The sequence below is a fragment of the Felis catus genome, chromosome D3 (assembly GCF_018350175.1).
Source record: "Felis catus isolate Fca126 chromosome D3, F.catus_Fca126_mat1.0, whole genome shotgun sequence".
In the NCBI taxonomy this organism is placed as follows: domain Eukaryota; kingdom Metazoa; phylum Chordata; class Mammalia; order Carnivora; family Felidae; genus Felis; species Felis catus.
The window spans coordinates 43,950,597-43,977,970 of record NC_058379.1 but is presented as its reverse complement, the minus strand read 5'-3'; the positions used below and the strand labels follow the sequence as shown (position 1 = coordinate 43,977,970).

Sequence of the window (27,374 nt, the reverse complement as noted above, 5' to 3'; positions counted from 1 at the left end):
TGGACTGCCCTGTAGAGTTCTGTCAACATAGGTAAAGGGCTTACCTACAGCACTTAAGCGACAGCCTTTCTGTTTCAGAGTAAAGTGAGGCCCATATATGTAAACCTGGAAATGAAGGAGAAACCAGATTATTCTGCTAAGCAACCAATGGCTTAGAAGGTAAAAGGATAGCAATGTAGGGGTTAAATTTATTCAGATTTACTTTTCATCTAGAGGGGGCTGGAAGTAAGTTTCTTTCTTTAATTGTTGGCTCTCCTAAAGGAAGAATCAAAACTTTGGTGGCAGTGGCTAAGACTATGACCTATGACTCTGTTCTCCCTGCCTTCTTTGGGTTAAAAAGTGCAGTATTTTCCCAAAACTTCATTCGACCTCTGCCTCCATGAGTAGCCACAAAGAGTAGGCAAAAAAGGACAGGACCTATCCTGGTGGTGATTAAGTTGAAGCTCCCATTTTTCCACATATTTTAATTATAATCCTTAAATTCTATGAGAATACTTGAGATTTTTGATTTGGAAAATATTCAAAATATCTCATGAGACCCATAGGAAATCTCAATGATTGGAACTAGCTATAGTATAGCATATAGGGCAAATTTTCTGAGGCCAGGGCAAAAACTTGATAGGATTTGTATTTGGCCCTTTACACTCTTTTATTCTTTCTTTCTTCTTGAGTGAGAGAGAGCAAACACAGGGAGGAGAGGGGCAGGAAGAATCCCAAGCAAGCTCCACACTCAGCATGGAGCCCAATGTGGGGCTTGATCCCACCACCACGAGATCATGACCTGAGCCCAAATCAAGAGTCTGATGACCAACTGTCTGAGCCACCCAGGCATCCCATCCCTTACCCTCTTTTAAAAGATCCCTTCCACTTTGTCTTTTTCCATTTTTTCACCTTTCCACATTTATTTAATAGAGCCAGAAATTATTCTAATCATAGTGAATCATCATTGCCTTCTCTACAACTCTAGAGATGTACAAAAATAGTAGGTACCATACAAGCAAGTGATGAATTTCAATTCAGGAGTGGTATGTTCAATATTAGATCAAACATGTTTTTAGAGGGCTAGATGAATTGGAAATTTCAGTGTTGCCAGTTGAGAACCTATTACTTTTCAATACATTCTCAGTAAAATTGAACCTCAAAGAGATCTCTCCTAAAAGAACATCTACCTTCAAAATTTGGAATAAAGTATATTGAGAAACAGTATTTTTTTCCTCCTCATTTGTTTGTGTGTGTGTGTGTGTGTGTGTGTGTGTGTGTATGTATATAATTTTATTATTGCGTAGCAAGAAATAAAATACTTAAATAAAACATCTATCCCTTTTGAATGCCTTGACCTTGACCCTTTTATTGGTTGGTATAGCCTGGTAAGTCACACACACGCACACACACACACACACACACACACACACACACACACACAAAGTGTTTTTCAGTTTTGCATAACTAAATCACCAGAAGCGAAAGAAAGAAAGAAAGAAAGAAAGAAAGAAAGAAAGAAAGAAAGAAAGAAAGAAAGAAATCCCACTTTAATAATGAATCTCAGCTCTTAGTTTAGTTTCTAAAAAAATTCAGTTTTCATTTAGACTTAATATGATGATATTAGGTTCCAGGAATTGGTAAAAACTAACATAGGAGAGTAATGAAACAAATCATAAAATTAGTTTAAAAATTCAAGTGGATGCCTGAAAAATGTCTTTGGTAACTGTGGAGATAATTGTTCATAACAAAGAACATGTTGAGTAACTATATTGTTATCATTATGACAACAGGCTTTTAGAATGAAGTCTTAGAAGGAAATGATTTCCTGCTTCCAAGTTGGTGACCAATCTAGATATTAAAGCTACAAATGACTTATATTGTATTTGAGCAGATTACATTTAATTAATTAGTAAAAGGAAAACACAGATGAAAGACTTTTTCTGGAGTATGATTGACAAGGAAAAAACAAATGATACTGAGTGATGGTATGAGGGAACTTTCAGCAAAGCATACAGAGAGAAAGGAGGAAGTAATCACAGATAAAGCCAACCAATATAAAGGTAGAGTCTTGAAGAAGACAAGAACGTTTTTGTTAAAAGTGAATACAGGTATGTTGTACACCTGAAACTAACACATATTGTATGTAAACTATGCTTCAATTTTAAAAAAGTGAAAATAGAGAAAGTTATATATATGTACATTGCTGACAGCTTAGATAAGTGCCCAAATATATTTTATTTTAAGCAATGCCTTTAATTAAATGTAAACAGCAAATTCAGTCATTATGTCAACTTCTATTTTAGTAACATGTTTAAAGCAGATTACAAATCTCCTAGTAACCATGTAGTCACAGTTCTTCTTGAAAAAAAATTGTTTCTCGGCAGCAGTTGGTTCTGAAAGGCAATGTATTTGGTAGAAACAAACTTTTACACCGAGATGTATTATTTTGTAGGCAAGTATGTGAATTTTGACTTGCAGTATACTCATTGAAATGTATTTGGTTTTCTGAAGGATAGTTCCTCACAAAGTTAAACACAGGTTTAACAAAAGTTTTAAAGTCCTGTTAAGGATTTCCTAAGAGTTCTCATCTCACTTACTTCCATTTTACTTCTGCTTCTCTGTGGTCACTACTGCTGCGCAAGAAGCAATTTTGCAAGCATTTATATGGCTGTGAGCCATGTATGAGTCAATTAGATTGCCTATTTTTTAAATCTCTCTAACAGTTTATAGAACAGACTAACCCCTTCTCTCACACTGCATCAGGCCTGGATTCTGCCCTTTTGAGGAAGAATACATTAGACAAAAAAAAAAAAAAAAGAGCATCTCAACGAGATCAGAGCAGAAAGTATCAAACTCTTCTCCCTCTCCCCCTTTTAAAAATGATATACAAATGCCTCTTGAGATCTATTTGAAACACATGTGCAATGCTCAGAAAACAGTAATCCATCAGTAACAGGGTCTAACAGATTCCCCTATCCCTAGATACCCCCACCCCCAACCCCTTATTCTTCTAGATTTGTTTGTTCTAAATTCACTAAGCCATATTGCTTCTCAAAATTGCAATTAACTTCCCATGAGAAACCCACTGTCTATGAATTCAGGTCTCTGTAGGTAGAAGAGAATGTCAGCAATGTGAAACATAGTCTGTTTAATATCATCCTAGGCCAGTATTTAACTGAAATAAATATAATGGACTAATAAAAAGAGTAGCATGGATAATACATAAGAAAACAGGAGATAGAAAAAAAATGTTTTTAATTGTCTCTGGGGGCAACAGACTTGCTTTCCTTCCTCTTTACTTCCTTCCTTCTGCCCTTCATTTCTATGTGCTGATGAAACTTATATTAGCATTAGTTTGTATTCCTTAAGCACAGGGCAGATGCCTAGGCCACTGGTGATGAGAAGTAGGCTAATAGTGTGCTGAAGAAAAACTCAACCTGCAATTTCTACTTCATGTGTTTGCATCATAGGAAATACTTGGTTGCCTTGATAAGATAATTAGATGCTATTTTTTTCTACATATACATTCCATATTAGATAATACAGCAATTGATGTTGGCCATTAGCTACCAAGGGTTTGTACCTCTTTTTGCTCATCAGTACAGCCCAAGAATCTAGCAGAGCATGGCACAGAATAGGCACTCCATAAATATTGAGGGATAAAGTGGCTTTAGTTTACTTTTTCTAAACATTTACAAATGCTAAAACTATTTGCACTTATCCAAGCATACCAGGTTCTCCACATCTCTCTGGATTTTGACCCATTGATAACCCAGTGTAGAATTTCTTTTAATTAGCCTTTTACCTATAGATTCCTACTTAGCCCTCAAGTTTCAGATGGAGGAATAATGCTCCTGTGATGCTTAGGTGGACTCCTCTGTTTCGTGATGTTTCTTCCTACACATAGCACACAGCATCTTGTATATACTGTTCTCTTCTGGCACTGGGATTGCTTATTGGCTTAAGAGAATACCCTTTCTTTAGGCTACGAACTCTTTAATGGAACATATCTTTTCATCATTGTAGCCTCAACCCTAGCATGGGTCTGATTTGTTGGGATTCAGGCAATGTCAATTCAATGGAAGCCATTTCCTTTCATATCCTAAAAGGAAAAGTGAGATATCTACTCAAGCAGTTGGGATATAATCCGATGCATCTCAGAGTAGAAACATGATACAGTAAGGCCCATGGGAGCACAAAGGAGAGCATGGTTATTTATTACTGAATATCAGGATTAGATTCTATAGAGAAGGTGACATTTGACCTGTCCTTGGGATAATGAGGAGCTCACCAAGTGGATAAGGTAGAAGACAGAACACTGTGAGCAAAGACATCAAAATTTAAAAGTACACAGTGCAGCACTGTAATTCTGCTTCCAGCTAAGATGGAATAACAGGAACCAGATTTATCCTCTCACCTGAAGCAACTGGAAATTTCATATTTCATAAAATATATGAAATGATGGTTTCAAGATATTATACACAGGTAACAAAGGATAATGACAGATGCAAAGTGGAAAACAAGTAACATGAGCCTCATGATTGGCTCAACTTACCTAGAGAGAATTTCCAGGCCATGATTCAAGGAGAAAGAAACTTAGGCAGGGCCTGCTTGTTTCCCTGGGTTGAGGGGAGCCAGGAGTCTCAGGAGACCAGGTGCCTATTGTTTACAACAAAATATACTGGAGCTACAAAGAGAAAGAACTCCAGAGACTGAAAAGATTTTCCCCTGGAGTCTTCAGCTGAGTACTGATTAACATTTACATGTGAAGACACTATCTGAGGCTGGGGAAAGAACAACCAAAAGGTTTAAAGGGAATAATCCCTGGAGTTAATCCATTGATGGAAATACTTCCTTGTCCTGATTCCAGAGTAGAAATCCTCATAACTAACAGAATATTGGCCAGAAAGGTTTTGCCTCAGTAGTGGGACAAAATTAGCCATGGATTCAAAGCCGCTCTAGTTGGACCTACCAAAGCTCAAAAGCAAGATCTGTGTACCAGTTTTCTATTGCTGTGTAATAAACTGCCACACATTTAGCAGTTTAAAGCAAAACCAAATTTATCTCACAGTTCCGATGGATTAGGAGTCCTGGTATAGGTTAGCTGGTTTTTCTGCTCAGGACCTCACTGGGCAGAAATGAGGTGAGGGTGTTGGCTATGGCTATGGTTCTCACTTGAGGCTTGGAGTCCTCTTCCAAGATCATTCAAGCTGTTGGCAGAATTCACTTTCTTGTAGTTGTAAGACAGAGTCACTGTTTTCTTACTAGGTGTTGGTGTGGGACCACTTTAAGCTCCCCAAGGGCCCTCATAGGTAACAGACCAGTGGGAATGTTGTCTCTAATGTTTATCATCTGTATCTTCTTTCAAAGTCTCTTCTGATTTGGTCAGGCCTACCCTGGATGATATCTCAATGCCTGGTGTAGTTCTAAATGTATGTAGAGGAGGGGCGCCTGGGTAGGTCAGCTGGTTGTGTCCGACTTCAGCTTGGGTCATGATCTCATGGTTCATGGGTTTGAGCCCCATGTTGAGCTCTGTGCTAACAGCTCATAGCCTGGATCCTGCTTCGGACTCTGTCTTCCTGTCTCTCTGCCCTTCCCTGCTTGTGCTCTCTCTTTCTCCCTCTCTCAAAAATAAGTAAACATTAAAAAAAATTTTTTTTAATGTATGTAAAGGAAATATTTAAGACAATTGCATTAAAACTGGGAAGGTAAAAGGATATAAAAATAAGCATGGTTTCTGTACTTTTTTTGAACTGGTAAATTGTCAACACCAGTAAACTGTGAAAAGTTGTACACATATAAAATGTAATACCTAGAATAATCACTAAAAAAGCCTATACAAAGAGATATATGCAAAAAAATACCACACATACATAAAAATGGAATTATAAAAATTGTTCAAGTAACCCATTAGAAAGCAGGAAAAAAAGAACACAGAGAAGCAAAACAAAAAGACAATAAACACAAAACAAAAAATGAAATGGCACATTTAAGTCCTAAAATAACAATAATCACATTGAATGTAAATGATCTAAAACACAACTCAAGGATGCCTGGATGGCTCAGTCTGCTAAGCATCTGACTCCTGATTTCAGCTCAGGTCACAATCCCATGGTTGTGGGATCGAGAACCAGTCAGGCTCTGTACTGGGTGTACAGCCTGCTTAAGATCCACTTTCTCTCTCTCTCCTTCTCTCTCTCTCTCTCTCTCTCTTTGCTCCTCTGCCTCTCATTCCTGTTCTTGCTCTCTCTAAAAAACAATAAAACACCAACTATAGAGCTAAAATATCCAGTTTGGTACTGGTAGAAAAATAGACAAATGGATCAATGGAACAGAATAGAAAGCCCAAAAACATAGTCAACTGATCTTTGACAAGGGAGCAAAGGCAGTAAAATAGGAGCCATGATAGTCTTGTCAACAAATGGCCCTTGAACAACTGGAAATCCACACACACAAAAATGAATCTGGACACAGACTTTACACCTTTCATAAAAATTAACGCAAAAAGGTTCTTGTGTAGGGGCGTCTGAGTGGCTCAGTCAGTTAAGTGCCTGGCTCTTGACCTCGGCTCAGGGCATGATCTCATCGCTCATGAATTCAAGCCCCACATCAGGCTCTGTGCTGGTGGTGCAGAGTCTGCTTGGGATTCTCTCTCACCCCCTTCTCTTTGCTCCTCCCCTATGTGTGCTCTCTTTCTCTCTCAAAATAAATGAATAAACTTTAAAAAAAAGGATCTCATGTAAATATAAAATGTAAAATAACTATAAAATTCCTAGAAGGGAACAAAGGAGAAAATCAATGATCTTGGTATGGTAATGACTTTTTAGATAAGACACCAGAGGCATGATCCATGAAATGAATAATTGACAAGCTAGACTCCAGTGAAATTAAAAACTTCTACTCTGAGAAAGACAATGACAACAGAATGAGCAGACATGTCACAAAATGGAAGAAAATATTTGTAAAATATCTGCTAAAGGACTCTTACCCAAAATATACAAAGAATCCTTAAAACTCAACAGTAAGAAAGTGAACAATCCAATTAGAAAGTGAGCAAAAGACCTAAACAGACATCTCACCAAAGAAGATACACAGGTGGTAAATAAGTAAATGAAAAGATGCCCAACAGTGTATGTCAGTAGGCAATTGAAAATTGAAGAAATGATGAGATACCACCACACACCTGTTAAAATGGCCAAAATGTGGAATGCTGATGACATCAAATGCTGACGTGAATATAGATCAACAACGGCTCTCACTCACTGCTGGTGGAATGCAAATAGTACAGCCACTTTGGAAGACAGTTTGACAGTATCTTATAAAATTAAACATACTCAACATATAATCCAGTAATCACATTCCTTGGTATTCACCCAAAGGAGTTGAAAATTTATATCCACACAGATGCTTTTAGTAGTTTTATTCATGACTGTCAAAACTTGGAAGCAACCAATGTCTTTTAGTTGGTGAATAGATAAACAGTAGTACATCCAGGCAATGGAGTATTATTCAGCACTAAAAACAAAGAGCTATTAACCCATGAAAAGATATGGAGGTGAATTAAATGCATAGTACTAAGTGAAAGAAGCCAATCCAAAAAGGCTACATACTATGTGATTCCAACCATATGGCATTCTGGAAAAGGCAAAAATATGGAGGGGGACAGTAAAAATGTCAGTGATGTTAGTGGTTATGAGGGAGAGAGGCTTGAATAGGCATAACACAGAATTTTGAGGGCAGTGAAACTACTCTGTATGATACTATAATAGTGAATACATGTAATTATACATTTGTCCAAACCCATACAATGTAAAACATCAAGACAGAACCCTAATGTTAACCATGGACTTTGGGCGATAATGATGTGTCACTGTTGGTTCATCAATTGTAACAAATGTACTACTAGGGGTAGAGGTGTTAAGTGGAGGAACATCTGTATTTCAGAGGCAGGGATATAACTATAGGAACTTACTGTACTTTCCACTCATTTTTTCTGTGAATCTAAAACTGTTCTAAAAAATGAAATCTATCAAACTTTTTTCAAAAATGAAGATATTTAAAACTGCTATTGTGAGTTATTTAGTACGTTTTACGGCATGTCTGTATGTGATTTCTTAGCCACTGAAATGGTTTGGTTTTTCAAATTTTTCATACCTTTATAATGTTAGAGGATACCATACTTCTATTAAAATATCAGATAAGAATATTCCTTCAAGGCATAAGAACTATAAAAACATACATATACTCATGAGATATGCAGTATAACTATACACACCGTATATTTTTGAAAAACCCTAAAAATTATATAAATATTTGGTCCTTCATACTAGATACTAGAGGAAGGAAAATTTTTTTAGCTTCCTCTTTTAATACAACTGAAAATAGTACAGAGTCTTTACTTGTATATTAAGATAGAGACACATACACAAATACACTTAAACACAAGCAAATTCACAGACTATGAAGTCAGAGACCTTGTTCAAATTATGCTTCTGTCATATACTAGCTTCTTGACATGTATAAGTTAAATAATATTCTGCGGCTCAATGTGTCTTTATCTTCAAATGGAGATCTGTCAGAGGGTTATGATAATTAAAATGAGATAATCAGATAAAATTCTAGAAATATACAAGGTACATAATAAGGGCTTACTAAACTTTGATAAACATAATAAATATTCATTACAGTTACAAATATTAACTGTTATTACATTTATCCAACACCTTTCTGACATTTTATTCCATATAATTTATGAAGTTTAAAATAAATAATATATCTTAGTGAAAAACTTGTATTTGTCTCTTTACGAAAAAAGTTAAAAAGTACTTATAATTAAAATTTTTAATCTTTTGGAATGCTTCTATTTAGAAATCAGATAATTACATTTTAATAGTGAGAAACTCAATAGCGAAATGAACAATTCACTTATAAATAATTGTGTTTTTATTTTTCACAAATGCCAATTCTTGGTCATTATGAATGCATTCTCCCTTTCCTAATTACCTATTCAGTGAAAATGCATAAAACTCATTTATTTAGAGTGCAAGTAGTTGAGATAATCAAATAATCGAAAACATTTTACTCTTCATATTTGCAAAGAAAATCCCAATCAAAATTAATTCCAAATAGGCAAGCTGATTTGGAGAACTTTAAAATAAAAAAAATTTTTTGTTTAGATTATGCTTTCAACAGTGTTTCTTACAGATTCTATAAACAGGTGTTCATGTCAGTACATGGTGTTCAAAAATATGATGTTGAACCCACTAAAATCTTTAAGTTATTCTGAATAATGTAAGCAATTCATTATTTTTTTGTCAAACTCATATTTCAAAAAAACACATACACTGTATGTGCAGAGACTTTAAACTATGCTTTGCAGGGTAAAATAGGTGAAGCGGACTAAGAGGTACAAGCTTCTAGTAATAAAATAAGGAAGTCATGGGGATGTAATATATAGGATAGGGAATATAGTCAATAATATTTCAATAACTTTGTATGGTAACAGATAGTAACTAGATTTATCATGGGGATCATTTTGTAATGTGTAAAAAATACTGAATCACTATGCTGTACACCTGAAATTAATGGGATATTATGTGTCAATTATGCCGCAATAGAAAAAAAAGTACTATGGGTGGTGCCTGCATGGCTCAGTCAGTTGAATGTCTGACTCTTGATCTCAGCTCAGGTCTTAATCTCAGGGTCATGAGTTCAAGCCCTGCATTAGGCCCACTTTAGGAAAAATACTATGTTTTGCATAGACTAAAAATCTGTATTATACAGTAAGACTGTATTCTAGCTGGCCTTATCTGAAACAGAAGTTTTATACACATATATGCATGTGTATATATATATGTATATATATATATGTATATGTATATATATATGTATATATATATATGTATATGTATATATATGTATATATATATGTATATATATGTATATGTATATATATGTATATATATGTATATGTATATATATGTGTATATATATGTATATACGTATATGTGTATATATATACATATACATATATGTATGTATATATATATATATATATATATATATATATATATATATATATATATATCTTGGGCTATAGTGATGATTGAATATGAATTCTGAGAACTTGAAGACTGGTATATAGGGGTGACATATTTTAGAAATAGCTAAGGAAAGATATTTAGCTTTTCAAATTTAGTCTTTAAAAGATAAGATGTACCATGTATGTTCATGGAAATATTTTGTCTTCTTAAAATACCTTTAAGTGGACATAGATTCATTGAAAATGATATGGACAGATTGAATCATTTTGTTGAAAATAGAAAGCAGAGGCATTAATATAAAGGATAAAGGAGTTTTAAAAATAATTTGCTTATGGGGTGCCTGGGTGGCCTAGTCAGTTAAAAGTCCAACTCTTGATTTCAGCTCAAGTCATGATCTCATGGTTCCTGGGATTGGGCCTTCCTTGCCTTGGCTCGAGAGATGGAGCCCTGTGTCTGGCTACATGCTGACAGCACAGAGCCTGCTTGGGATTCTCTCTCTCCCTTTCTCTCTGCCCCTTGCTCTCTCTCTTTATCTCACAAAATAAATAGATAAACTTAAAAAATAATAGTAATAATTTGCTTGCAATATGTGTAAGTCAAATCATTTTGCTATATGCTCAAACTTATACAATACTATATACCAATCATATTTCAACAAAACTGAAAGAAAAAATTTGCTGAAATGCCAACTGCTTCTTTTCATAAAGTGAAAAAGGAATTTGAAAGAAATATAAGCTAAAGGAAGACATCATCTTTCCCAGTTAAAACTAGGTTATTAAGGTAATAAATCTTATTGGTACTATAAAAAGCAATATTAATAACCAATATTAGAGTTTTATAGTTTATTAAATTATTTCTTATCAATTATCTTATTTGTTTCTCACAGCAATATCTGAGGCAGGCATTATCATAATTCCCATATTCCAGATGAAAAATTTGAGACTCACAAAGGATACTCCCCATTTTCATCATTTAACTTTTCTGATGAATCACAAGAAAGATAATTTTCCCTTTCTCTAGGCAGTTAAGAGTTGTTTTCTGGGTTAGTGATTTTTTTAAAAGTCCCATGCTGGGGAAATAATGGTCATGTATAGGTGGCAAGGAGATACTATTTCCTACACATTGACACAGCAAACTATGATGGCCAATGCTGCCTTGTGAGGACTCAAACCAACCTTACAAAACTCTCCACTATTCTATAATCTGGAAATAGATATTAAGTCGATCCTGGCTCCCTCAGGAATTTAGCTTGGCATTTAGGGAGTGGGAATGTGTGTACTCTGGCATTAGGGGTCACTCTGATGCTCAGTCCCTCTGATGTTTACTAGAACATTAGTTAGGAGGGAATACAGGACAAGGAAACAGGCCAGAGGTCCCAAAATGTAAGATAAAACACAATAAGGTGTCCTAAATAGGATTTCAATTCATTCAATCTACTATTTCAAATAACCACCATAGAATGCTTTCTAAAATTTTTCTTTTGCTAATGTGAGATTACCTTGTATTTGGAGGGCATATGTTTCAGTTGCCACACAACTCTCAATTTGTTCTGCAAGCCAAATAGTTCTGTTTTTAGAAACATGTAAACTACTGTAGTTATCTCACAAAATCAGATTAAGATATATCACTGGGTGGAGCAGGGAAGATATGTGACTTGAGACTATGAGATGGAGTAATTCCAGTTTATGAATCTGGAGAGCTTATAATGAAGATTTGGAAAGATAAGTATTAGCAAGGATAATGAGAGACATTCCATAATCAGAAATGGATTACTCTGGGCACCTGGGTGGCTTAGTCGGCTGAGCATCCGAATCTTGATTTCAGCTCAGGTCATGTTCTTGGGATTGGTTCATGGGATTGAGAGCCCCATTGGGCTCTGTGCTGACAGCACATAGCCTACTTGGGATTCTTTCTCTTCTTCTGTCTCTGCCCCTCCCCTGCTCATGCTCTCTCTTTCTCTCTCAAAGTAAATAAATAAACATTAAAAAAAAAAAAGAAATAGGTAACTCATCAAAAAGATGTAACAATCCTAAATGTGTATGCACCTAACAAGAGGGCATCAAAATATATGAAGCAAAAACTAATAGAACTAAACGGAAAATTCCACATTTATATAAGGAGGTATCAATACTTCTTTCTTAGAAATCAATAGAACAATTTAATAAAAAACCAATAGAATATAAAAGAACAATACCATCAATCAACTTGATCCTATTTACATTTATAGAATATTCTACCATCAGCATAATAATTTTTTCAAATATATATGGAACATTTACCAAAATAGACCATAGTCTGGACCATAAAGCAAATCTTAACAAATTTAAAGAATTCAAACCATACAAGAACAGGCAAATTCATAGAGACAGAAAGTAGGCTAGAGTTGCAAGACACTGGGGGGAAGGAAGTTTTTATTTAATAGATTAAGAGTTTCTATTTGAAATAATTTTTAAAATTCTAGAAATAGACAGTGGTGATAGTTACATAGCATTGCAAATGTGTGTAAAGTCATTGAATTGTACACTTAAAAATTATTAAAATGGTAAAATTTTTTATGTATCTTTTACCACAGTAGATAAAATCAGTTGGAGAAAAATTCACATACACAGTATGTTAGCTGACCAGAACAAAATTAAGCAAGAAAACAATAGAAAGATATGAGTAAAATCCTCAAATATTTGGAAGTTAAACAACACATTTCTAAAATAAACCAAGTACCAGGGTGCCTGAGTGGCTCAGTCAGTTAAGCATCTGGCTCTTGATCCTGGCTCAGGTCATGATCTCACAGTTTGTGAGTTGGAGCCCCACATCAGGCTCTGCACTGACAGTATGGAGCTTGCTTGGGATTCTCTCTCTCTCTCTCTCTCTCTCTCTCTCTCTCTCAAAAATAAATATTTATTTATTTTAAATGTTTATTTATTTTGAGAGAGAGAGAGAGGCAGAGGGAGAGAGAGAGAGAGAGAGAGAGAGAGAGAAAATCCCAAGCAGACACCATGCTCAGAGTGGAACTCCACGTAGACTTTATCTCACTCTGTCTCTCTCTCTCTTAAAAACAAATAATAAACATTAAAAAATTCTTTTAAATCCTCAAAGATATATCAATTCCACACAAACTCTACCAGAAAATGGTAGAGAAAGGAAACCTTCCCAACTTATTGTATGAATCTAGCATTACCATGATAATAAAACAAGCAAAAAATATAAACAAAAGAGAAAAGGAAATAAACATAATATAAACATAGACACACACACACAAAAACCTTTAAAATATTTGTAAATTGAATCCAGCAATATGTAGAAAGGATAATACTTCATGATAAGTTTGGGATTTACCCAAGGAATGGAAAGTTGGTTAAATATTTTACATTCTATGTAATTTACCCATATAAATACAACACAAAAGAAAAACTACACAATCATCTCAAGAGATGCAGAAAAAACATCTATTCTTGAATTTTTAGAAAGCTTATCAAATAAAAAAAAAAAAAGAAACTTCCCATCTTAGTAGAGGATACCTGTAACTCACAAAATGATGAAAAACTGAATTCTTTTCTTTATGATAAGGTACAAGGGAAGGATGTCCACCTTCATTGCCTTTATCTAACATCGTACCAGAGGGCCAACCCAGTGCAATAAGACAAGAAAAAGAAATAATATAAATACATATTGAAAGGTAAGAAAGAAATCTCTCTCTATTGACCGACAGCAAATAGAGAATGCCAAAGAATGTACAAAACAGTTATTGGATCTAATGAGTGAATTTAGGAAAGTCATAAGATTATACTTTGCATATAATATGCAAACATTAATTCTACTTCTGTAAAGTAGCAAAAACTATTAGAAATTGAAATTTGAAAACTATATGATAGTATAAAAATATGAAATATTTAGGTATAATCTAACAACATATATGCTAAAAATTATAAATTATTGATGTAAGAAGTAAAAGGGGACCCAAATAAATAGAGAGTACACTGTATTCATGGATTGGAAGGCTTTTTAGAATATCAATTCTCCCCAAATTAATCTATAGTTTTAATGCAATCTCTATCAAAATCTCAGCAGAGTATTTTGCAGAGATTAGCAAGTTGATTCTAAAACTTCAGAAACAAAAGACCTACAATAGCCGAAACAATTTTGAAATGGGAAAACACACTATTTGATTCAAACTTACTATAAACCTACGGTTGTCTAAACAGTGTAATACTAGTAAAGGAAAAACATATAGATCCATTGAACAAAACAGAGAGTTTAGTTTCATACAAATTGGTCAATTGATTTTTGACAATGTTGCCAAAGAATTCAGTGGTGAATAGTTTTTCAGCAACTGGTGATCAAACAATTTGACACCCACATGCAAAACTAAAAGAAAATTATCTTTCTGTTGTTGATTTATAATACAATTTTATTATGGTTAATTAACATACTTTGTATTATTTTATTTAAATTTGTCACGATTAGTTTTTGCTTCATGTATTTTATGTAAAGTCTCCTTATTAGGTGTGTACCGTACCTGCTTAGGATTGTTATGTCTTCTTGGTAAGTGACCATCTTCTTAATCTCTAATGGCCTTTTTTATCCTAATAATATTCCTTGTTTTGAAGCTTACATTGTCTGATATTAAAATAGTCACTCTGGCTTCCTTTTGCTTATTGTTTGCATAATACATCCTTTTCTATCCTTTTACTTTTAACCCATATAAGTTTTTTTTTTTTTAATGTTTATTATTTTTGAGAGAGAGAGAGAGACAGAGAGAGAGAGCAAGCAGGGAAGGGGCAGAGAGAGGGAGACACAGAATCAGAAGCAGGCTCCAGGCTCTGAGCTGTCAGCACAGAGCCCGACGTGGGGCTCAAACCCACAGACTGCAAGATCATGACCTGAGCTGTTGTCAGCCACCCAACTGACTGAGCCATCAAGGCACCCCAGACCTATCTAAGTTTTTATATTTAAACCGGGTTTCTTGAGATGAACATGTAGTTGTTTTTTTTAATCCACTAGGACTACTTTGATCTTTTAATTGGTGTGTTTACTATTTACATTCAATATAATTATTGGTGTGGTTGATTTTAGGTTTACTATTTTGCTATGTATATTTTGTTCCCCTTTCCCCTCTTTTCTGCTTTCTTTTGGATAGTTTAAATAGTTTGAGTATTACACTCTACTTTATGTATTATATTTTGTTATTCTCTCTGTCTCCATTTCTATCTCTCTCTTTTTCTGTTTTTTTCTAGGGAAGAGTTTCTCAACAATAATACTATTGATATTTTGGACGAGATAATTCTTTGTTCTGTACAGCTGTTCTGTGCACTGTAGGACGTTTAGCAACATTTCTGGCCTCTACCCACCAGATGCCAGTTACACATTTCCCCCAGTGATGGCTGTCTCCAAACTGCCAATTGTCCCCTGATGGGCAAAACTATTGCAAGTTGAGAACCACTGCTCTCGATACTAGAGTAGAAATACTTAACATTTCAGAGTCTTCTTAAGTAATATTTTAATTTTAAGTAATATGAGAAATTTACAACCACATAAATCCCTTAATCTCTCCCCTTTATTGCATAGTTGTCGCTGTTCTAAATTAACATGCATTTAGAACCCCATCAGACATGAAAACTTTTCTTTCAATAATTACACATATTTTAAGGAACTTTTTAAAAAATGGTCTTCTAGGGGCGCCTGGGTGGCGCAGTCAGTTAAGCGTCCGACTTCAGCCAGGTGACGATCTCGCGGTCCGTGAGTTCGAGCCCCGCGTCAGGCTCTGGGTTGATGGCTCAGAGCCTGGAGCCTGTTTCGGATTCTGTGTCTCCCTCTCTCTCTGCCCCTCCCCTGTTCATGCTCTGTCTCTCTCTGTCCCAAAAATAAATAAACGTTGAAAAAAAAATTAAAAAAAAAATGGTCTTCTATGTTTACCCAGATATTACTGTTTTTATTCTTCTTTCATTCCTAAAGTTCCAGGTTTCACCTGGTATTATTTTCCTTCAGTCTGAAGAACTTCCTTTAACATTTCTTTTAGTTGGTCATGTGTTCTCTAACTTAGTTTATCTTTTTCTGAGAATGTCATTATGTCTCCTTCATTTCTGAAGGATATTTTGCTGAATGTAGAATGCTGGGTTAATGATTTTTTCCTATCATTTTAAAAATGTCATTCTATTGTCTTTTGGCCTCCATGGTTTCTGATGAGAAGTCTACCATCATTGTTAACATCATTGTTCTCCTATATGTGATATGTCATTTTTCCTTAGCTGCTTTTAAGATTTTTTCTGTATATATTTAACTTTCAGAAGTTTGATTATAATGTGTCTGGTTGTGGTTTTCCTTGAGTTTATTCTGTTTTTGTTAACTAAACTTCTTGAATATGCAAGTTAATGTCTCTCACCAAATTTAGGAACGTTTTAGCCTTTGGTTCCTCACTTTTTTTTTTCTGCACCAATTTCTTTATAGGACTCCATTGTTACAAATGTGAGACTTTTTTTTAAATATGAGATTTATTGTCAAATTGGTTTCCATACAACACCCTGTGCTCATCCTAACAGATGCCCTCCTCAATGCCCATCACCCACCCCCCCCCATCCCACCCCCCCTACCTCCCACCCCCCATCAACCCTCAGTTTATTCTCAGTTTTTAAGAGTCTCTTATGGTTTGGCTGTCTCCCTCTCTAACTTTTTTTTTTTCCCCCTTCCCCTCCCCCATGGTCTTCTGAGATGACCAACAGGCACATGAAAAGATGCTCAATGTCTCTCCTCATCAGGGAAATACAAATCAAAACCACACTGAGATATCACCTCACACCAGTCAGAGTGGCTAAAATGAACAAATCAGGAGACTACAGATGCTGGAGAGGATGTGGAAAAATAGGTACCCTCTTGTACTGTTGGTGGGAATACAAACTGGTGCAGCCACTCTGGAAAACAGCGTGGAGGTTCCTCAAAAAATTAAAAATAGATCTACCTTATGACCCAGCAATAACACTGCTAGGAATTTACCCAAGGGATACAGGAGTACTGATGCATAAGGGCACTTATACCCCCATGTTTATAGCAGCACTTTCAACAATAGCCAAATTATGGAAAGAGCCTACATGTCCATCAACTGATGAATGGATAAAGAAATTGTGGTTTATATACACAATAGAATACTACTTGGCAATGAGAAAGAATGATATATGGCCTTTTGTAGCAACGTGGATGGAATGGGAGAGCGTTATGCTAAGTGAAATAAGTCATACAGAGAAAGACAGATACAAATGTGAGACTTTTGATATAGTCCCATGACTCCCTGAAATTCAATTCCATTTTTTTCTCTTTGTTCTTCAGAATCTATCTTTAAGTCCACTCTTTTCTCTGTCATCTTCCTTCTGCTTTTGAGCTCAACCAGTAAAATTTAAATTTCAAAGATTGTATGTTTTAAAACTGTTTTGTTCTTTTTTTGTAATTTAATTTTTTTGCTGAGAACTTTACCTTTCAAAAATTTTATTTAATGTGTGTTTACCTTTACTTCACGGAGCTTATTTTAGTATCTCTTGTTTTAAAGTCTTTGTCTTATAATTTCAGCATCTGTGTCATCTTAGGGTTTGCACCTGTTCATTGTCTTTCCCTGAAGAATTGGTCACATTTCTTAGTTCTTTGCTTATCAGGTAATTTTGGAATGTATTCTGAACTTTTTAAATATTAAATTGTGTAGATATGAATACTGTTAAAATACTCTAAGGGATATCATCATCATTCATCATCATCATCATATGATTATCATCAAAGTTTTAGCAAGTGGTCAATCCAGTTAGCTTCAGAGTATAAGTTTTTAAAATCACTTTCTAGGCAGCAGGCAAACGACTAGGGTGTGCAACGTCTTGCTCAGAACTCTCCATCAAGAATGCAGATCTTTCATGCCCCCAGGAACTCCAGACTTCCCCATGCTGGAGTCTGAGCGTCTCTCAGTCCATGGCTGCTGGGCTGCCTGCACCAACTTCTTGTGCACTAGAAAGGGAATTCTACTGTTTGCTGAGATTATATTGTGCCAGGTGATTCTAATCTGGCTCAGCATCTCAACGCCAGGATACTCTTCTCTGTTGGTGGTTGAGATGGTCTGTGCTGAGATATTCTTTGTCATTTACATATGCGATCTACACACCAAGATACAGTTCATTCACTGGCCTTGGACTAATTTCTCCCGAGCCCTCATTGCAGCCATCCATTCTCTACCTGATCACCTCTATTGTTGTCCTTGTCGAGAGAGGAGATCAGTCTATAAATCATTGCAGGTTCACTGGGCCTCATCCCTACGTGCCCTTGAGGTAATAAAGACATACAGCAGCCCGAAATGACTGTGCAGATGTTCAGTGTCGGTGGACTCCCTTTATTTCTCTTTGATCTCTGGTTGGTGGTTTAATTCTTAGTTCAATTCTCAAAGCTTTTGCTATGCAGCCTTGGGTCTGTCCTATGCATATGCAGCTCAAGAATAAACTAGAATCCGGTATAGTTTTTTACACAGTATTAAGGCATGCTCTTCACTTCACCTCTTTCCAGGTTTCCTCCTATGCTTTCTGCCCCCACAGAGACCCCTTTTCCCAGTTCTTTTGTGCAGAAAGAGAGATTTCTTTTTAGAAGTTTAACTGCTTATATCACGGCTGCTGAGCATTTCTGCACATGGGGCCCACCCTTGGGACAAAGCCACTGGAAAAAGGGTGGGGGGAAGGGGCACATGGGTGGCTCAGTTGGTTAAGCCTTCGACTTTGGCTCAGGTCATGATCTCGAGGTCTATGAGTTTGAGCCCCACATTGGGCTCTGTGCTGACTGCTCAGATCCTGGAGCCTGCTTCAGATTCTGTGTCCCACTCTCTGTCCCTCCCCTGCTCTCACTCTGTCTTCCACTCTCTCAAAAATAAATTAATAGTAAAAAAATTTTTGAAAAGACAAAAGAAAGAAAAGGTGGGGAGGGAACAGAAAACTCATTCTCAAAGGTGTTGCTTCTCAAGTTTTGACTCCACTTCACAATCTGCCTGATTTCCATTTATGTTTAAGAGTCCTCATGGGGCGCCTGGGTGGCTCAGTTGGTTGAACGTCCGACTTCGGCTCAGATCATGATCTCATAGTTCGTGGGTTTGAGCCCTGCGTCTGGCTCTGTGCTGACAGCTCAGAGCCCGGAGCCTGCTTCCGATTCTGTGTCTCCCTCTCTCTGTGCCCCTCCCCCACTCACACTCTGTCTCTCTCTCCTTCAAAAATATAATAAACATTTAAAAAAAAATTTTTTTAAAAGAGTCCTCAGGTCATTGTTTTTGTGTATTTTGTCCAGAGCTTTTTAGTTGTAATCAGAGAGATAGGCCACAGTGGGTGCAGTCTCATTTGGTCAGAATTGGAAGCCACATTTTGAGAGTAGATGTAAGAAATACATTTCTTTAGGATGTTTGTAATGATATATACAATTAATATAATGGAAGAGTAAGGTCTTGGAGATCACACAGCCCAATGGAACTCCCTCAATAGTTGCCTGGGATAGGAAGAGGGTAAGAGTGCTAAGTATAGACAACACCAATCAAGTATATTCTTAAAATAACTGACCAAATCAGAATTCAAGCATTCTAGTTATGCTGAGACATCTTGATGCCCTTTCTCATACTCTTCTTCAGTGGGTAGTTTGCACAAACATCCTTTAGTGATGTCTAGGATAGTGATTTAGAAATTGTGCTATTCAGAGTTTTAGGCATTCCATAGAGCCTGTTCAAGGCCAAAGTAGTGGGGAGAGGGTATACTCTCTGAAACCACTCCCTGCTTCAATTAGAGCAGTACACTTTTATCTGTTTTTCATATTAGACTGTGTCATAACATGTCATAACAACTAAGATTTACATTGGTAAAAAGCAAAAAAAGAATCATAGAAAGCCACCAGTTTGTGGTAAAGATCCTGGGACTGATTAGCAGTTGGCCATAGGTAATGGTGCTTTCCAACTCTTCTCTGATGCTCCTCTAGATAGGAAGTACTGAGGACTTGTCAGGGATTGCCTGGGGCACTAGAGAGGGCTCCATGGTAAAGTGTTTCTGCTTCCCTAATTTAAAGTTGTGGTCTGAATCCTAGAAAATACTTTAGCTGTCATTAGCTTTTGTGCTTTTCTCTCACACTGCCATAGCAAACTAGCTTTGGTTGACAACTTAAAGTTATCAAACCAAGATGATACTGACCTATTTTATCCCTTTGGAGAATATTTGTGTTTCATGAGAATCTTGAGAATGGCAAATACTTAACACAAATTGTTTTAATACTTGCATTTAAGGTACCAGGCCAGTAGGGGAAGATACTCTTCCTCGGGTGTCTTATAATACCCAGGTTATATAAAGTAAGTCAAACAATCATGGACCCAAACCTCAGGGTTAGGAAAATGGCTGAGTAATAATAGCATTTAATAGTTCTTCTCCCAACTTTCTATTATTCACTAAGTAGTACCAAAAGATGAAAATGCACAACAAACTCCCAAAGACTAAAAGTCAATCATAAAAGACATTTCTGGAAATATTCCTATTATTAAATTTTCAATAGTGCCAAATTAAGAAACAGAATTGATATCTCAAGCACACAGCATCTTTTGAAGGAAAGAACAGCCAGAAAATAGGTAGAAAGAATTCTGTGTCATACTTCCCTATGATTTCCCTCACTACTGCCCATAGTTTGGGAACACAGAGCTTCACTGATGAGAAGGATAGGCAGCCATGGCCTTCACTGTGTGGAAACAGACTTCTGAACAGAGTCCCTTCCTTTCATAAGTGTCTCTCTTAATTAATTCAGTTTCTATAATCCCTAGCACACAGTAAAGCTAGGATAAAGAGAATCGATATCTTGGTATATTTAATCCTCTCAAAAGTAAAGAATTTCAGGTCAGGTAGAGGACCTGATATTCACCACTCAATGTCATTAAAGAGGAGTCAATACAGTTAAATTCTCTATGTTAAACATCCTCTTTCTAATAGAGAATCAGGAAGTGATTCTATTTCATTTCAGAGGAAACACACAAGATAAATGCCTGTTAAGCAATAAAAACTGGAATAGGCCTGTGCATACTGAATCACAGACTATTAGAGAAGGAGAGTCAATCAGTACCTAAGTTAGATGAGGGAAGTAAACAGCAAAACTCCTCACCTTATCTTTTTTCAAACTCTGGGCCTAGATATTTTTTCCCACCTCCAAGTTGAGAAAATTGTGAAAGGAGTGGGACCTATGGAATACATTAAAAAAAATTTTTTTTTAACGTTTATTTATTTTTGAGAAGAGAGAGACAGAGCATGAGCGGGGGAGGAGAGAGAAAGAGTGAGATACAGAATCTGAAACAGGCTCCAGGCTCTGAGTTGTCAGCACAGAGCCTGACACAGGGCTCGAACTCATGGACTGGGAGATCATGACCTGAGCCGAAGTCGGACGCTTAACCAACTGAGCCACCCTGGCACTCCACCCCATGGAATACATTTTTGCATGCAAGACAAGAGAAATAATCTAAGAGGTTTTAAAAAGTTTCATCTTCATCTACTACTGATTTACTACAGGAACAGGAAAAAATATTAGAAAGCTTTAAAAAAAAACATGTCCATTGAGAATGAATAGATAAACAAAATGAATATATATGTATATGAGTATATATGTATAATGAAATATTATTTAGCCTTAAAAAGGAATGACATTCTTACATATGGTACAATATAGATGAAGACATTATGTGAAGTGAAATAAGTCAGACACAAAAGAACTGATGTTACATGATTCCACTTGTATGAGGTACCTAGAATAGTTAAATTCACAGAGACAAAATGTAGAATAATGGTTTCCAGGGGCTCAGAGGATGAGGGAATGTGAAGTGGTTGTTTAATGGATATAGAATTTCAATTTGAAAAGATGGAAAGTTCTGGAGATGGATGGATGGTTGCACAACAATGTGAGTATACTTAATATCATTTTACTGTACACCTAAAAATGGTTAAAATGGGGGGTGCCTGGGTGGCTCAGTCAGTTAAGTGTCCAACTCTTAATTTTGGCTCAGGTCATGATCTCTCAGTTTGTGGGATTGAGCCCCACATCTGGGCTTGGGATTTTCTCTCTTCTCCTCTCTCTCTGCCCCTCCCCTGCTCTCTCTCTCTTAAAATAAACAAACATTTAAAAAAAATTTTAAGATTAAAATGTGAAATTTTATGTTATATATTTTACTACAATAAAAAATGTCACAAAATGTATAAAACTAAAGAAGTCAGTCACAAAAAAGTATGTACTATATGATTCCATTCCTGTGAAATTCTAAAACATGTAACCTAATCCTTTTTTTATAAGTTTTATCTATTTAAGAGAGAGAGCATGAGTGGGGGAGGGACAGAAAAAGAGAGAGAGAGAGAGAGAGAGAGAGAATCCCAAGTAGGCTCCATGCTTTCAGTGCAGAGCCTGATGTGTGCCTCAATCCCACAAATCATGAGATCATGACCTGAGCTGAAATTAAGTCAGTTGCTTAACTGATCGAGCCACCCAGGTGCCCCAACACATAACCTAACCCAATGGTAATAGAATTAGTCTATGGTGATCGAAATCAGAATATTAATTAACCTTGGTGAGGGATTTATGGATAGGGAGAATGAGGAAACAGTTGGGAGTGTTGAAAGTATTCTATAGTTAATTTGAGTATTGTTCACATGAGTGCATTTTATGTAAACTCTATTGAGTTGTACACACAATGTTTGTCCATTATACTAGATATGTTATGTCTTAAAAAAATCTGTGTCTATGAAATACAGGCTATTAAAAAATAGAGCAGGCCAAATTGAAATAAAAACAGATTAGGGTGAGAAGAAAACAAACTAGAAAAGGCTTCAAGGAACCCAAAATTTAGAAATGCAGTAACTCAAATAGAATCCATTCTGGAATCAGTATATAGCCGACTTCTTGGTGCAGAAAATCAAATCAGTGTTTCAGAATAAAAACTTGAGAAGCTTTCCCAGAATGTAGAAGACCAAAGAAATAGAGGTGAGGACAAAGATGAGATCCTAACTACCAAGAGTTGTTCCAAAAGAAGAAAATAAGATAAACGGAGCATGTGCAGTAAACTTAGACAAAAATTTTACTTTACTTGGGTAAAGAAAGACCTGAGTCTTTTAAGGTGTTCTCTTTTTCGGGAAAAATAAAATTATGACAAGAGATCCACCTCTAGAATTATCCCAGTGAAGGTTTTGAATTTCAGGAATCCTACAAGAGCTAAGTAAGAAAATGCTGCCAGTAGAGCACAAGACACAGGTTGGTCTTCTAATTTCCTCAGTAGCACTAAGTCTAAAAAAGTCTAAAAGAGTAAATCTAATTAATTTTTAAGGCAAAAATTTGTGGACCCAAAAAACTGCCTATCCATGTTTTCACTGATGTGTGAGGAACAACAGACATTGTTAGAGATATGCTAGATCTCACCTAAGTATTCTTCATTTTAAAATTATTTAAGGTTTTACTTTAGACCACTCAAAAATTAGTAAAAATTAAAATGCAAGAAAACAGATTCTCTACAAGGACTGGAAACAAATATAGAAGTCAAACATACAGAAATAAATCAAATTGTTAAAATGTAGTTACAAACCTGAAGATAATATTGTCAAACTTGAAAAAATGGATTGTAGTATTTTCAGAAAAGAAGGCGGAAAGATAAAGTTGGGCAGAAAATGTGCCAAATTTCCTGTGCAAATAGGAAGTTCTCAAAAGTTAGTTTTATTCTTAAAATCTGTAATCATAAAAATGCATACTCAGCATTATGTTTAAAGATAACTATTAGTAGACTAAAAATAAGAAATCTTTATTCCAAAATCCAAATCACTGCAGAAGCAAAAGGAAAAATAAGTTCAAGATTATATAGAAAAATATAGGAAGCAAAGACCATGACTAAGTAGGAAATTTAAAAAAGAAAAAATGAATGAAAGCCATGGTACCTATGAGACTTTCTTTTAAAAAAATATTGTAGAGACCATATAACTGAAAGAAGAATCAAAATAAATAGGAGGGACTTGTGTATGAAAGTATTAATTGCAGCATTGTTTGTAATAGCAAAAGATTGGTACCAACTTAAATGTGTATTAGTAAGGTACTAGTTAAATAAATTGTTGTGCATGTAACAAGTGAACTACTCTACAGCAGTTAAAAAGAATGAGTTTTATATTTACTGATACAGAACAAAATCTAAGGCACATTGTCAAGATGGGGTGGCGGGGGGGCGGGTGGGAAGCAAGGCAGAGAAAAGTCTATATAACAAATATGATTGTGTACCTATGGAAAGAATACAAGAAACTGAACAGCTGTTCCCTTTTGTGTTAAGGAACTAGTGGCTTCTGGACAGAGATGGGAGGAAGAATTACTTTTCATTATGTACCATGTTGTATCTTTTGGATTTATATGTCATATGCAAGTATTAACTATCCAAAAAATAATTATGTGAAATTTACAGAATATGGATTGAAATAAGAACTCCTTCTTGACCCCTGTAAGTACTTATATTCACTGTATGTGTATGATGCTGAAGTTGCTATATTTGGCTTAGGTACCGGGAGAAGTAGAAAAAAATCAGTTCATGGACAGAGGAAAAAGAATAAAATAGACCGACAAGAAGCAGAGATGAGAACCATTTTGGCTTGGAAAGACTAGAGAGTATCATTGGTTCCTCAGAGTTTCTCAATTCTTTTGTTCTATTTTATTTTTTCATATTTTCCAAAATTTTAAAAATAAGTATGTACTATTTTTATAATGAAAAGTATGATTGTTGCTTTTAAAGTCCTAGCCTATGCCCTAGGGAATGAATAAAGCAGCAATGACAAGAGCACATAAACCAAAACAAATGTATAAATTCAACTAGCAGAATATTTATACTGTCTGCAAAAGAAGGGGTGGGGGGTAAAGGGCATATATAGAGTGTATATGGGTAATATTTATATGTTGATGGGTGGGTATGAGGAATCAGTGCCTCTATTCCACTTACAGAGATTTTAGGGAACATGTTATATTTCAGGAGGGCTTGAAATGATGGAAGAGAGATAAAAATAGTGAAATGTCAGAAAGACATTTTTCTCTTTCTAGGTGTTTGGTATGGAAGTCAAAGTTGAGACTGAAGAGGAGTGATAAAAATTGTGACAAATAAAAAAGGGAAGTAAATATGGGATGATGAGCCTATTGATGCCAAAAAAGGCAATTCTCCAATTTAAGGGCACCAAAGAGGAAGATATAAGAACCTAAAAGGCAGTGGGTCAGAAAGCACACTTAAGTCTAAGGACTCAGTGGAGTGGTGCTGGGTAGGAGGGTGAAATTTGGATGGGAGGCTGTTGCAAAAAATGAGAAAGAGTATGTGACCATCTGTATGTATCTGTTATTATCTCCTTGATCTAAGCTTCCCTCTCTTACTGTGGTCATGCACCCACATCTCAAGGGTTCCACAAATGTAGCAGTCCCCGTCCTTGGAAAAAATTGTACTATCAGTTATTTGCATGCTTTAGCTTGTGAGTGTGGTATCAGTAGGGTCCCCAAGATGGCAATGACGCAGAGCAGGAAAGTAATTGTTTTACAGAAATCTGTTTCTTTCTATTTCTGCATTCTGTTTCTAGGGTCAATGCAAGTATATTTGCAGTTGAATGGAACAGAGCTTCTAGGAAATAAAAAACAGATGTTGGAGGAAGGCATTCAGGGTGAGTCAGGAGAAGCCCTTAAGGCACTCTGTGCTCACGGCTGGCCCTACACTTTTCCTTGCTTTTATCTCGATAGATGCTGGAATTCCCAACTCTGCCTAGGCTGCACCAAGGCTGTAGTGGATTTAAAAATGTCAAACTACACTGACTCCCAAGCCTGAATGTCCTGTGGAAAGAAAAGAATGGTTTGGCTGATCTCATAAAGAGTACCCTTAGGCAAAGGAACATATTCTTCCTGATTCACTTCTCAGATGTAGAGAAATATGGACATATAAACTACTTTGGGGTAAATATTAAGCATATAAAACCAAGTTCTTAAAACTGAACCTAAATTTTTACAACTTTCTGTTTATTAAAGTAGTTCAGAATCAAGTGAAATCATTTTACATTAAAGAAAATTTTAATGCTATTTTGGAAAGTTGTATTAAATATAGTAAGTATCAAACTTGTTTGGAAATTTTAGCTAAAGTTTCTATAGGAACTTAGCCACATCACATTCTTAACACATTTGTGGTATGCATTTTTGAAATTACTTGCAATTTACGGTACTGAATTATAATTGACATGCAATTTACACTATGTACCTGATTATTAGTACATTTTTTAGACAGCATAAGACATGATTACGCACTAAATTGAGAAAATATAAAAATACATGTAAAAATGTATTTATATGGGAATATCACTTCATAATACTTTTTAAAATCCAGAAGCATTCATTAATTTGTTTAAAAAGCCTTTACATTTTCTTTTTTTTAATGTTTAGTTATTTTTGAGAGGCGGGGGAGAGGCAGAGAGAGAGGGAGAGAGTGGATCCAAATGGGCTCTGCACTGACAGCAGACAGCCTGACGTGGGGCTTGGACTCACAAACTGCAAGATCATGACCTGAGCCAAAGTTGGACATAACCAACTGAGCCACCCAGGTGCCCCTACATTTCTTTTGAATAAAGGTTTTGTTGAAAACAGTAAACATGCGTTAATTGTCATTCTTTTACAATACTTCATTGTGGACAGCTTCCTTGTATCGTGGGAAATACAAAAAGTATGAAAGGTACTCCAAATACATATCTATATACATATTTATGAATGATTCTTTGCCTGAAACCCAACTGTTTGGTTATTTTTTGCTGACAAACAGCCCCAAAACTTAACGGCTGAAATTAGCAATCATTTTATTATTTCTTCATGATTCTACTGTGTGGGCAGTGGTTGGAGGGATTAGCTTGTTTCTGTTACATGTGGTGTCATCTGGGCCTTTCAGATGGCTAGGGGCTGATGGAATGGCTTGACTTGGGTCATAAGTCTGGAGTCTGTTTTCAGGGTCTGCTGGATTCCTGTTGCCCTCCATGTGATTTCTTCATGTGGTTAGTTAGCATGGGTTTCCTCACACCAAGATGAGCTCAGTTTAGTTGGATATCCCAGAGCACTAAACTGTTGGTTGCCAGGCAGACTCTCAAAGTTGGGCCTGATACTGGCACAATGCCATTTTTGCTGCATTCTGTTGGTTAGAACAGCTCACAAGGCCCCAGCCCAGATTCAGTGTAGGAGGTAACTCCAGGAGGCCATGCATCCTGGGAGACATGGTTCACTGGGGACCATCTTTGGAAGCTAGCTACCACATCAATGCTTATGAAAGAAATTCCAGAAACATAAAACTGAGTCTCTTTCCTACAAAATAACCAA

The 27,374-nt window shown here is 35.9% G+C and overlaps 1 long non-coding RNA gene across 1 annotated transcript; it reads left to right on the top strand.

Annotated features, from left to right (window-relative positions):
* The first annotated feature begins 1,664 nt into the window (after positions 1 to 1,664).
* Positions 1,665 to 26,515, top strand: LOC109493349. The gene is made up of 6 exons (XR_006587981.1): positions 1,665 to 2,090; positions 13,590 to 13,698; positions 24,334 to 24,498; positions 25,089 to 25,690; positions 25,767 to 25,976; positions 26,457 to 26,515. It is a non-coding gene; the product is annotated as an uncharacterized LOC109493349 (long non-coding RNA).
* Positions 26,516 to 27,374: the final 859 nt, after the last annotated feature.